The sequence below is a fragment of the Temnothorax americanus genome, unplaced genomic scaffold, assembly GCF_048541705.1.
Source record: "Temnothorax americanus isolate GAGA-0224 unplaced genomic scaffold, ASM4854170v1 Scaffold49, whole genome shotgun sequence".
In the NCBI taxonomy this organism is placed as follows: Eukaryota; Metazoa; Arthropoda; class Insecta; order Hymenoptera; family Formicidae; genus Temnothorax; species Temnothorax americanus.
In genome coordinates this window covers 684715-699003 of record NW_027509646.1, presented here as the reverse complement: position 1 = coordinate 699003, position 14289 = coordinate 684715, and the positions used below count along the sequence as shown (strand labels likewise).

At 38.4% G+C, this 14289-nt stretch overlaps 1 long non-coding RNA gene across 1 annotated transcript; it reads left to right on the top strand.

The window, feature by feature from the left end:
• Positions 1-3015: 3015 nt before the first annotated feature.
• LOC143903706 (uncharacterized) lies at positions 3016-4325 on the top strand. The gene is made up of 2 exons (XR_013258790.1): positions 3016-3558; positions 3718-4325. It is a non-coding gene; the product is annotated as an uncharacterized LOC143903706 (long non-coding RNA).
• Positions 4326-14289: the final 9964 nt, after the last annotated feature.

Genomic DNA, 14289 nt, shown 5'->3' with positions numbered 1-14289 from the left:
TTGTTACATAATGTTTTATACAATGCGTCGTTCGTATAATACTACAAAAAGGCGTGGTGTGAGATCGTACAAAATTACTTTTTAAAAAAAAAGGGTTAAGAAGGCGCCCCTGCCAAGTAAAAGCCAAGTAAAAGAAAGAAGAAAGGCGCCAAAGTCCACGAATAGTAGTGTATATGTTGTTACCCGAAAAAAAAAAAAAAAAAAAAAAAAAACCAGTGGTAGTATTATACCTTTAAAAATTACGTAAAAGTGGTATGACGCACGGAAATCTTTGTATCTGAAAAATCTCGAAAAACCTAAACAGTGGTAATCTTCACCTAAAAAAACAAAAAAACTTTAAGTAATAGTAAGTAGGGGAGTATATTTATACCTCGGGAAAAAAAACCTAAGTAACAAGTGTGTGGGACTTGTATCTCCAAACAAAAAATACTCATCACAACTTACGTACCTTATCAAAAATGGAGTCGCGCTTTCAAGGATATATTATTACAATTAAAAAAGAAATGATCTCTTTCTTAAATTGGAAAGAGGAAACACTGCGATAGCGACAGAAGCCGTTCTTAACCATAATCAACCTTTGTAGCCAAACAAAAACAAAATAGTGCGTTGAGTAACACCCTGTATACACAACGAAATGACCACTCAGCTGGAGCGAAGAGTGAAGCGGGTAAAAAGCAAAATTTTAGTGTTGTAACTGTATGATAGCTCTGTAACCTACAAACGTAGTTGGTGGGAATGAATGATGCTGACAGGATGGAGGAAGTAAAGAAAAAACAGAAAATAAAAAAGGGTGCGGAATGGTTGAAAAAAATATAGCAGTTGAGTATGTCTAAATCAAATATAAAAGGTGGGGTGGCACAAAGAGGAATGATCAAAAGAAAGATCTGATGTCGGGAGTACTAATATTGTTGCATTTACAACAACGATTTGTTTTTCGTCATGAAGGCATAGTTTGAGACCGATCACAAAGAGTACGTATCGCAATAGCAGGTGGATACGGAGGGTTGTAGAGCTCCGTGCGACATTGGGTCTTGTATGGAAGAACTGGATAGAATTTGGACTTGATCGAGGAGACTTAGAGAATGAAAGTCATATTGAAAAAAGTGGGGTGAGGTTATCTAGCACGGAAGAAGACTCGAGAGACAAGAAGACAAAGAGGGAGGAGAAAAGCAGTACGAAAAAGACAATAGGGGAGGAGGGAAAAGAGTTTAAAAAAAACAAGTGTACGTCCTATGGTTTCTGCCCTACTTCTTCTAGTCTTGGACTTTTTCTTTTATCCCCTCCAACTCCTAATGAAGGTGCCTTTTATTTGGTAAATCCCATTTATAAAAGGTGGAAGATCTAGGTGCATTTTATATTCCAAAGATTTAGAGACAGGAAAAGCAATAACACTAAACGAAACTTTCCCTTTCCGTTAGTCTTCCTGTTTTCGTTTGCTCTAGTCCGAATGCCTTTCTATGACCACCTCTTCTTCTTCTTTTACCCTCTCTCGTATCTTTGGGGTATCCTCACTCCGAGGGACAACATCCTTTCATTCCCTCCCGCCGTTTACACACTGGTTCCTCTTTTCTGCTCTCCTGGTTGTTCTCCTCCCGTAGATGTTTTCCACATTCTGTGCTAGCGCCTTGGTTGTTGGGTGCTCTTCTGGGCTAACAGTACAAAAATAAAAAATAGTTTATTAAAATTTACATAAATTGGTCTTTGTCACAAAAACTTGCGCTGCAGGTAGAGAGACGAGAGAAGGAGACGAGAAAGACGTTTCGACAGAGCGAGGGATGAGGTGAGAGGAGAGGAGGAAGAGAGAAATCGAGGGAGAGTAAGAGAGGAGAGAGAGAGGAGAGCGAGAGGGGGAAGAGAGAGAGAGAGAGCGAGACCTTTACCAAATGTAATATTACTTATTCTATACTTTATTCTTATAATTTTAATTCTATCGCTTTTAAAAAATCCTAAACTTATAATAAATGCTCCATACTTTGTGATGATAAGAAAGACGAAGTAAGTAAATTTTAGTAACAAAAATACACAAAAACAAACAAACACAAAAACAACACCAAACACAACACACAAAACACAACAACACAAACACAAATAACACAAATTCACACCACACAAACACACCACACACACACACACACACCACACAACAAAACACACCCACACACACACACCACACAAACACACACAAACAATATAGCCCAACAAACATCGCCCACACACACATCCCCACATCCCACTCGCTCGGCAACCACACCACCAAGCTGACCTAAATTTTTTAAAAAATCTAGCAGCGCCAAGTTTTTTTACAAGAAAAATTTAGGGATTTTTAAAAAAATTTTTTTTTTTTTTTGTACTGGTTTCCTCTGAAATTTTTTCGTGGATTAAATTTTTTTTAAAAAAAATATATAAACTTTGTATTAAATACCTTTTTATTCCCTTGTTTGGGGTTTTAAAATTTTTAAATTTTTTAAAAAAATATTTGTATTTTTACTGTTTCCCCTGTTTTAATTTTTCAGATTCAAAATTTTTTTTTCTAATCGAAGAAAAGATTTTGTAATAATACCCCCAAAAAAACCCCAAGTAACAATGGCAGACGTAATTTTGTATCTCGAAAAATTTTCTGGAAAAAAAAAAGTTAATCCCAAAAAAATTTTAGTTTGATGTTCAACCAAATTTTAGTTATTTAAAAAAAAATTAGTTGTTTAAAAAAATTTTTTTTTTTCTTTAATCAAGAATTAATTTAAATTTAACTAAGTTTAGTTAAAATAACTAAAAAGTTTGTTTAACGTATCGGACAAAATATTTTTTGGGATTGACAAATTTTTTTTTTCAGTGTATGTTCTTGTAATTGGCGCTTGGGGAAAATTTTAAAAAGAGATATCATTTCTTTTTTGTAATTGTAATAATAGATCACTTGAAGCGCGACTCATTTTTTGATAAGGTAACGTATTTTGTGATGAGATTTTTTGGAGATACAAAGTCCACCACTTGTTACTTAGGTTTTTTTCGAGGTGACAATAACACGACGCTCATGTCTCATCTGCGAATATACAATGTCCGCGAAAGTAGCTTTCGACCGCATGAATTTTATTTGGCGACTTTCCGCAAAAGCGGCACGACCGACTCGTAACGTCACTCGATTCGGTAATCCAGATAAGTTTTTGACGTTCGATAAATTTTGAGGCGTTGTGCGAATTACGGTCGCGCGTAATACGTAATACGGGCTAATATTTAATATTTATTCGACAGAGTTTGTACGACAAACACGGACGTATGAAGATTACTCGTATACATGTTGATTCTTTGCGACTACTTATCTCGTATTTCGCAATTCCGTCGCGTAGCGCGATGTTTTTTGTTCTCTGTCGCCCAAGATAAAAATTGACGAACTTCAGAAGAGACAAGAAAAACATCACGTTACGCGACGGAATTGATGCGAATTACGAGATAGTCGCAAAGAGGTTAAGAGCAGATAACAGACAAAGAGCAGCACATTGTACATTAGGCTGAACGAATCGTGCGTAAGAAACAAATTCCAGTTAACGGTAATCGCCGATGGTGGTGAGTGAGCTGAACGCCATTTCTATCGCACGTCCTGCCTTTCTCTCTCTCTCTCTCTCTCTCTCGTTCGCGCACCTTAATTAATCCAAAAATACGCCTGCAAACGTCGAGATAAATATCAGATTGGATTTTAACGCGCGATTATTATCACATTCCCAGGCATTCTCGAGCGTATGTGTACCTCTTCTCACGCGACACCCTGTAAACGGCATGTGAATTCGTTTCTCTTGACGAACCGTATCGGCTCGGCGCGCGAGACACGAAAGACACGTAACAAGGTGAGAAAACGACAGCGAGGACGATCGATTTGCCTTGTTAATTATCTCATTGGAATAGCAATGCACATATCGGCATGCTCGTGTGTACATAGGAGGGGCACCGCAGGCTACACGCCACGAGCAGTTCATATATTTGTAGTACAGAGTCGCACGACATTAATTATCCGATCTCGGCGACCGAGTAATTTGTGCCCGCGTGTGCCCCTCTCCCTCTCGTCTCGTTCCCTTCTCTCTTTGCCCTTCCGTCTATACCTACAATCTGATTCGGCGATAACTAGTAAGTGCGATACGATACACGGAGGACCTTCGGGAATAATGTACACGCGATGCAAAAGAGCTGGCGATTAACTGCGACCTGCCATATAAGAATCGCCATTTGCATATCTGGAAAAAAAAAAAAAAAAAAAAAAAGAAGAATGCTATTTGGAAAAATACATACATCGAGCCGTAAAGTATATTTACAAAATATATATATACTTTTTAACTGTTATCACTTATTTACTATTATTTATTTATCGAACCGTTCTATATTGTAATTGTTGCGTCGATCCCTTTCGGCATATTCCCTGCGAAAATTAATGTAATTTTGAAACTAACAACCTTCAAATGATCGTATTTGATGGCACGGCTGAATACACGCTTTGCTCGGAGCTTCCTCTTCATGATCAACCATGCGTTCTAGATCGGAATCGCATTAGGCGATTGTGAAGGCCAACGCGAAACGTAGATACCATTTCTGACCTTTCCACTTCTCGATTGCGATGTTCCGGATCGTTATCAGGCCACAACTCGACAACAGCGGAGACGGGGCGATTTAGTAGCTTTAGAAATAATTGATTTGAGAAGTAAATGCATGCGTATGTATTTAAGGTCGACTTAATATTTTACTTGTGAGCTTTTGAGATAATAGATATTCTTTCCTTGGATATACGGACGACGATTCTTACGATGACTAGTATACGAAATTCCCCCGGGAGAATGTATTTCGAATTTACTTAATCTCAATTTCCGTTTCAATTAACTATACAGCAAAGAGACGGTAATTAAACGGAGCTCTCTGTATAAATAATAAAACACTCCCGCTACTTGTTTTCGAGGCTACCAAGCTTTCTGCGTTAAGTCGCTAAAGTTCTCGCTACCTCCTTTTACTCTACTTTTGCTTTACTCTCCCGCATCCGCCTCAGCTTCACTTCGACGTTCGCGTCCGTTGAGATTTATTTCGCGTATACTTCCGTCGAGTGCTCGACGGAAAAGTTGATGGAGGGAACTATGCAGAAAACACATACAGCTGTCGACGGGTAACGTCAAAATTTACACTTTACGTTCTCCAAAAGTTACACGACGACGAAAGTTACGGCAACCGGTTCGTCTTGGGCGCGCTCGCGTAACCCAGAGAGAGAGAGATTGCCACGTTTTCCTCTCGCAATTTCCTTCGCTATAAGTAACGCGCGAACGACGCAATGCGTTAATATTAAACGTCGTAATATAACGGGAAATTACATGCGAATTATTACTCGCGTGCACGTGTGTGCGATTGTGCTGTGAACGGGTGCCGTACGGGTAGGCATTGCGACGCCACGCGGTCACGCCGAGCACAATAGCGGGTACATTCGCATTCGTATGTATATATCGAACAGCCAAACGTTAACGATCAAACGTCAAAATTGATTTTCCGCGGTATGATTGGCGGTATTGTCGAAATCGAAATGCGCTCGCGCGGCGCGGCGGCGTCGGCGTCGGCGGGATCATTTTTGCCCGTCGAACGCGTGGTTAATTAACTGTGTCGATTAATTAGATAGCAATATCCTCGATATTGGCACGCATGCCGTCGCTACCGCGCGCAGTCACGTTCCCGCAACCACGTATTTTCCATCCCCGCGCGTTGATTGTAACGGACTTCGGCTCGCGCTCGATTCACCCCTCGTTTGTCCACTCATCGAATAATTGCCGGGTGTCATAATTACGGGATATTTGGTAATTAAATCGGGAAGGTACGGTGTGTCTTTGATTTGTAGCCGAGTTTAAAGTTTCAATTGTAATTTCATTTGGGGTTTGATGACAGTACGGCGGACAATGCGTGCAACGTCAAATATTGATAGCTCTTTAATCGGTCTTTCTCTCTCTCTCTCTCTCTCTCTCTCTCTCTCTCTCTCTCTCTCTCTCTCTCTCTCTCTCTCTTTCTCTCGAGTGGCTACATAATCAAACGATCAATAAATAAAGCGGAATTATATACTACGCGAGGTCGTAATCCCTCGTTGTTGAACGCTCGCGCTCGCGGCTCAAGCCGGTTATCCGACTCTAGGGATGTGTGAATTTATAATTAATGCGCCATTTGTTGTAAACCGCGAATGCAATCTCGTATTCATCGCGCAACAACAACAACAACAACGGGGACCATGCATTTTTGATGCCGCACCGACGAATTGACCGGTGCTCTTTGAAATTGCGCTATATACGAAACTAACGAAGCGTGTGTGCATCGCCGATACATAATTCATCGACGCGCGCGCGGGTAGAATCTATCCTTGAAATTTACATAGGTATATAGCCGTCGAAAGATAAACCTTCACCGTACTTATACCGTCGTTTTTAACGTCGCCTCGGCACCGGCATGGCACCGGCACCGATTGCGCGTTGTAATTTTCACGCTTGAGGCCGCGCCGCACCGTTCGTGCGCACGTTGGGCACACGTGTAATAGTACGTGTGCTACGTGCGCGCGTCGGGATATTTTTGGCATTATGCAAAATACCAGTCTTTTTTATGATGCAGATATTATCTCAACATTTTCCTCGGCCTTGTATTCCGTTCGTCGCTGGCAAAGCGTATACCGCATTAATTTGGCAGGCCAGTTTCCGGTGGCGAGCCGGAAAATAACAACCCCTCCCCTCCCCATCTACCTGTCTTGAATAAATTTTGCATAAAAATAATTTGGGAAACTCGTACGCTTGAAAAATATACTTTATACACGAGGAACTAAACGGGTGCGCGCTGTTTATTTTCAGCGTTAATATAGAAGCAGCGCGGAAACAGTCGACCGATATTATTTAGTCTCTTAAATCAATATATCAATACATATTTGTCCTTTAATACAAATATTAATACACAGAGCGTTTGAAAAGGTTACCTTCCGCGCGTTTATTCAGCGTATCCTGCAAAAAGGATACACGAGCAATCCTTCGATTGTAACCATAATTTTTAGCTTCGTACCAATGCGAATTGTAGATTAGCCTTTCATATTTATTTTTCGTATACGCTTGACGTACGTCTCGATTAATTGGCAGAGGCAGACTCCGTATAGGTCGCGGGAACTATCACCTGCGTAGGCGTCAACATCTTCTCACGAGACACCCCGTGTAATACCTGTATAAACAGGCCATCAATCAAATGTATCAATCGATATTAACATAATTTAGTCTCGCCATGAGATACAGTGTATCTCTGGAGAGCTTCAGGTTAACTGCAACACTAACGATAATCCGAGAATCCGAGCCGCTATTTGTAGTACCCGGGACCCGGGACCACGCGAAAATTGAGCTAATTAATCACGGACTCTCCTATATCTGAATTCATCCCGTATATTAAACAGAAAAGGTGATAGCGAGAGGCTGGTGTGGATGAGAAGCATAGAAACTGCTGATCAAATTACCTCCCAAGTCAGGGCAAACTCATTAAAGTTAAATTAACAGAACTTTCACTAGTTATCGTGGGTAGTTATCACGACAATGAAAGGAGACGGAGGTGGGAGACCGTCGATGGGAAGAAATGGCGGCTCTCGCTCGCCGAAAGGCGAAATAACTCTTCGATCACTATCAGCGTGAACCAAAACGTTTCTTTTTGCAGCTTACAAAAATATCACATGGGTGGCCTTAAAATAACATTATCGGTGCAACAGTAATCTCGTGATACAACTTATTGTACGATATTTGTCGGTGATATATGCCGAAGGTACGAATCAACATCTCGCGAACATCCGCGTTCCATTGCCGACCAAATTGTCGCCCCTACCCCTTCCTCGCGCGGTCTCTTCGTCGCCTAATCGAATCGCCTAATCAAGTGGACGATCGTCACTGATATTAGAAAAATAAACATCGTGAGCCTCTATAATGGATATCTAAGTACGACAGATTACGGGCGCGCGATAGCGCGCGGGCGAATCCACACGATTCAATTCGTATAGCAGTGTGTAATAACATAACGATCAAGCTTGCTCGCTAACATCTACGAGCGATAACCGTCGCCGGCGTCCCGCGATCTCCCCGCGCGATTCGCCGGCTCGCGTCGATAATCTTCGCTTATTGCTAGAAAATCACGATTGCACATATGCTGACGTGCAACGCCGAGCCGGCGCGACGCTACGCGACTACGCGGTGCCTCGCCGCACGGTAATGATCAGGTGGGTAAAAGTGCTGATTGCGATTCCAGGCCGAAGTAACTGAACCGGCATTTATGTTTGATCTACGTAGCTATGACATATGGTAACATTAATACCGTGTACTTCGTGAAGAGATTCGCGATAGAAAATCTTTTCAAAGACATTCAAAATGTCTGAGGATCTTTCTCGCAATACTCTTGCACGTCTCCAACGTGAAAAGAAAAAGAGAAAAGATGAACCGTGCCATGCAAAGAAGCTCAGCTAAAACGAACAGGCCTAAAATAAGGTAATAAAAAAATCTGTCATATCGATCTGTCACATCGATATGGGAAAGTAAAAAGATGTCGTATTTATTCGATCTGCCGAAACAGAAAGATTATTAAATTTTACCCGTGCAAAACGATCCTCGACCATCACCGTACGCCGCATCGTCCAGCGATTCTTTTCACCGCGTTTTTCGCGCCGCTCGCTTATCGGCCTCGATTGCACGATTTGCAGGTTACACGTCGGGGACTTAGCTACCGTTTTAGCGATGCTTCAAATCGATAAGCTACCGATACTTCGTTCCCTCGACATCGATACCGCTTTCGATGCTCTCAGGGTGTCTCTACCTATCTACCTACCTACCTATCTATCTACGTGTGATCGTTAACATTGACGCTGTAAAAAAGTAGAACCATCTACGTCGCCTATATAGAAAGTGCGCGGGTCCGAGTCACACTGAGCGAATATCCTTGTAGGTTTTCCAAAAATATAGCGATCACAGATTTGTATTCTCGGCTCCTCTTGGACCACTTTGTACGACTAATAAGAGCAGCGGGGGGAGAATAAGGGGGGGGGGACTGAAGGAAAATAAAAATTCCAATAAAAAATAAACTTTCTCTTTTGAATCGGGGAAAGTCGCCTGTTCGCTCCGTGAAACCGGGACACACGCTAAATGCATAGATTTAAATTCTTTACGGCTGATCGTCTCTCTGCCCGAATACATCGATCTCTCGTATATCGCGACCTTACAAAATATATGTGTGTGCGTGTGCACGCATATATATAATAAATATGTATGTGTGTAGGGGGGGGTACGTGGATTTAAATGCGGATGATATGTACGAAAACATCCTCGATCGCCCTCATTTGCGCCCGATCGGCGTTAGCCGTACAATGTTAAGATGCAGCTTGATCATGCGGACTAATTAGCGTGTTTTTATGAAGAACATTGAACGAACGTTCTACCTATACCTCACGCCGGAGATAGGCTTGACACTAAAGCCAGACGCGTGGCGCAGCTGTTTCACGCGGATGCGATCTCAACATCAGACACTGTGTTGCGACATTAAAAACTCCGAATTACCCCATTTTCCATAGCATACTATTTTCTCGTAAAATGAAAACTCGTGCCCGATTGTGCGTTCGCAGAGAAACTCGTAATAACGTTCGCGTCATGCCACGTTCTTTGACGGTATATATAGGTATGTATAGGATGATTAAGAATTATCCTCTGCTCTTTGTTCTGACTCACGAACAGAGTTGTATTAGATTAATATTGTCTTGTACGTGGATAAAGAAATCATTTAATGTTAATTTTGTTGTTAGATGTTCGGGGACCTTAATCGATACTATGCGATTAGTTTTACTTCTAATTGCTTTGTTCTTAATATATAGAGTGTCTCATATTTATCATATAAATGTTTTAATAGCGCATTTTGTGGAGATTAGAGTAAAAAATCCTAATATTTCACGCGTTTATATGCGTATCAATCTGTCGTGAATAAATTAAATCTAACTAGTCGTATATGAAATCTGTTCTTAAATAATTATTTCTCGAAGATAACATCGAGTACTAAAATTGGGGATATAAAAATTGTACTAAAAAATTTTGCGCTAATACAATGTTGATATTAAATTGCCCATTTAAATATCAAATATTGATTTTGGTATACTCTTACAAAAGCTATATTTAGAAAATTAATTATTTTAAAATTTTTGTTAAAATAGGTATAACTTATTAAATATTTCTATATATTACACTAAAATATTAGCAGAATTTTTTAATATCTAACGCATTAAAAGTTAATTTAACATAAAAATTCTGAAATAATCTACATAAAAAGTTTTATTCTAGCCGTGACGAAATAATTATTGGATATCTTATGTCTTTCTGTTTTATTTCAAGTATAATATAAAGTCAATATATCAATATGGATGAGTAGACTATTGAAAGATTAACATAAAGTTGGAACATTATAAGAACATGTGCAATTAATAATAATTATATTAATGCAGTTTCTTTAAATAAATTAGTTAAAATCTGCCATTTGATTATAACATACTGTAGTGTTATAATCAAATTGTTTTTTAAGTTTGCTGCATATTGAAAAAATTGTTGACCATTTCCTTTTTTTCTTTTTTACACAATTTTATATAACTATATATTATCTAGTTTTTTATATATTTTTAAGAAGAATATATCTATATAGGGAGACCTAAAATTCTATTTTAAAAATATGTGGGAAGGGAAAATAAAAAAATATTTACATTAACGCAGATAAAAGATAAATATCAACTTTTTTTCTACGTGTTTTTGGACATAAATTTATTTCTATTATACATAAATATATATATATACACACGCGTATATATGATATATAATAAGATATATATGGGGCATTCTGGCTGAAATTTTCACACAAGCGCTATTTTTGTTACATATTTTCTCAGTTATGTGAGATGTACGTTACTAAAAATAACGCGTGTAGTTAAAGATTAAAAAGTACTATGCAGCATTATTTATCATTTTTTATCAAACTATTGCTCTACGAAAGCTCTGTTATAACCTTATAACCAAAATATTTTCTACCTGTTTTTTATTTATGCGAATGTAAAACTTCTTAAAAATTTTGAATGGCCTTTTGTTTGCATATTTTAATATTAACATTCTATTATTTAATACGATACCGAAATGAGCCAATAAATGACCAAACCGGTCAATATTACATCAACAACAATAAACCCTATGAGTTTTGTAGTTTGTGCATTCGTGACTGCATAATAGATCGATGAACGGTTACATATTTCCCACAATTAAATATTTGTATCAATGTGTCCTATATATATACATAACCGATCCATTTCAGGGCAATAAATCTGTTGTGTCTATCCGTAATATTTACGAACCCATTACCAGATTAACGTAAAAGGTAATTTGAGATGCATATCTCTCGTGCCCGATGGTTTTTTAAAGACTTCCGCCCCGGCTCTCACCTCGCGCGAGAGTCGCTCCGATTATCGCGTGACAATCTCCTCTTCTGCACCTTCTTGTGCCGCGTAGCCTGCATCTTTATACCGATATGATGCGCAACGACCTATAATAATAACAATACATTGATCTGCAAAATAGAAATATAAAATTCAAATTGTAGCAGCGTCTAAAATAATTTAAATGTCGAAAAATAATTATTCCACACACTCAATTTTTCAATTAGACATAGTTAATAAAATAATTATACGACTGCCAAAAAAATGTTTTTAAGCGTAAATGTTTACAATATTTTCTAAATAAAAGTTTTTTTCTAATTCTTATATAGATCACTCAAATAAACGAGCTGAATAAACGGAAATAATTGATTAATTCCGCAAATAAAAATGTACTCACCCAACAGATGCTTAACCCCACCGCTCGATGCCGCCAGGGCCCCTTCTCCCTTTCTCTTATTTCTTCGTTGTCGCTTCTTCATTGACACTCACACAACTTTAATGCATGCGAAGATACAGTTAATTACACTTGCGCGCGCGACTAATCACCAGAATAACGACCGGCGTGCGGCACTTAAGGCGGCAGTTCTAACATTAACTGTACGCGAGACGTGTATTTTATTACATCGCGACGAAAGAACAATGTGAGAAAAGATCCGCTGCAGTATACTAAAGATATTGTTTTTAGCTACATTTTTGTACTTTAACCAACAAATAGTCTCTGCACGTGTTGTAGAGCAATTGCCATTTTGAATAATAAATAACCATTAACCAGTTAGTTAATAAACAACCGGATAACGTTGGATAATATAAACAGTCGAAATTCAGCACTGCACGCGCAATTCGCGAAGCACACGTATTATTAACAAATGGTCCATACGTCATGGCTTTCTGTTGAATTACTCGATCCGATTTGTGTACAGTTAAATTATGTACCTACTATAGTGATGTAATAATCCAATACGATACGCGTTCTCAATACAAAAATAATGGTTAAATCATACCCAAATCGGCAAATTCAACTCTTAATATATTCGAATGTATTATTTGAGCATTCCTAAAAAAATAATCATCGTCCATAAATACCACAGCGGAACAAGTCCCATTCTCTATCGCCTCGATTCCTATAAATCGCCATGTATGTATTTCTCAGTGCTGATGAGCAATAAAAATAAAAAATGAGCGCCGTGCGCTATTGCGTACCAACCGGTATGTAAATAGCCTTCGTCATTCCGAAATATTTAACGCATTATAAAATAAATGCCGAATATTCTATCCTTTGCATTTCAAAATGTATATATAATAATATGAGGAACTAAAAATAGAATCAGCTGAGCAGCAAAAATCTATATCACGTGAAAATGAGTAATAGATGACAGATCAATACAGCCTATAAGCGTGCGAACGTTGCACGGTACCATTAGTCAACTTGGCTTATAACTCGAAAATTATTGCGACCTTGACATTTTAATACTAAGATTTTCTATTCTCCAGAATATACGTGATTGAAAGCATTTTACGGTGATAATGAAACACTCTATATACATATATGTATATATATATTATCATTTCTTTGTAAAATATTGCTTTCTCTTCAGTTGTTTTGTAGATAACTACAAACCCTTCATCTTCATCTAATTCAAATTCAATAAAATTTGAGTTTGATGTAATCTAACAATCTTAAAAGTTTGCTCTTACAATTAAATAATAATTTGTATCTCTAATTATTCTTTCTTTTTAATATATAGTATAATAAAGTTAATTTTTATGAATTTGTTTATCTTTTATTTAAAAAAAATATCTTGAGAATTTGTTATTCTCCTGCAGGAGTGGTCTATAGAATGTCTGTGAATCCAACTTTGTTCGTGAATAACATGAATGTTTCTTTAAACAATGTACACGAATAATGGCAGAAAAAATGTGCATTCGATAAGATCGGCTGGTGTGACGACTGCTTGCACATCGAATAATTTGTCGCGACTCATAGCTGTCCGCGTGTACGTGAAACGTACATGAAAACGATTAAAAAACGATCTACGTTACTTTATCGTGCGAACTCTCTAGTAACACTCACACTCTAGTAATACTGAGGGGGATCGAAGCGACGTTATCTTAAATCTCGACTCATTCGTAAACGACTGGTGCTCGTGCTGACGAGACGACAACAACAGTTTTGCCTAATGCCTATATACTAAAACTTTACTTGTATATAATAATATAATTGCGATCACACACCGACGCGCTTATAAAATTCTCTGAAAGCCCTTCGCACAACAAATGTACGTGTACGTTTCCAACATGTGTGTATGTGTATGTGTATACTATATATATGTATGTATTTATCCCTGCTTCTTCAACAACTTGTGATAAAACAGTGCGATCTCGCTAGAAAGCCAACAATCATATGGACGGTTGCGAACGAAATTAATGGAACAGGTTTGTGGAACGAAGATCCTTCATTTCCTACGAACGTAATCGCGCAAAACCGTTCGGTCTTTCGTACGACAAATTTTTGAATCGCGCATGGATCTGGAAGCAATCTTTTTTTTATATTTTCATTCTCTTTTAACGCGTCACGACTCACCTACATTCTTACAAACACACACACACACACGCACACACGCCACAAATTCTATCGAAAAATATTATTCGACGACTCTTCACTTTACGCGATCAATTTCAAAACTATCAAGCTACCATGCATTTGAGCGCTCATGTGTTCGATTATATATATTTTTTCCTTTTCTAATTAAATCCTTTGGGAACGTTGTTGTATGTATTGCATAATTGCCGGTTTGAGCAATATTTTTTTTTTACAACCAATGATTAGG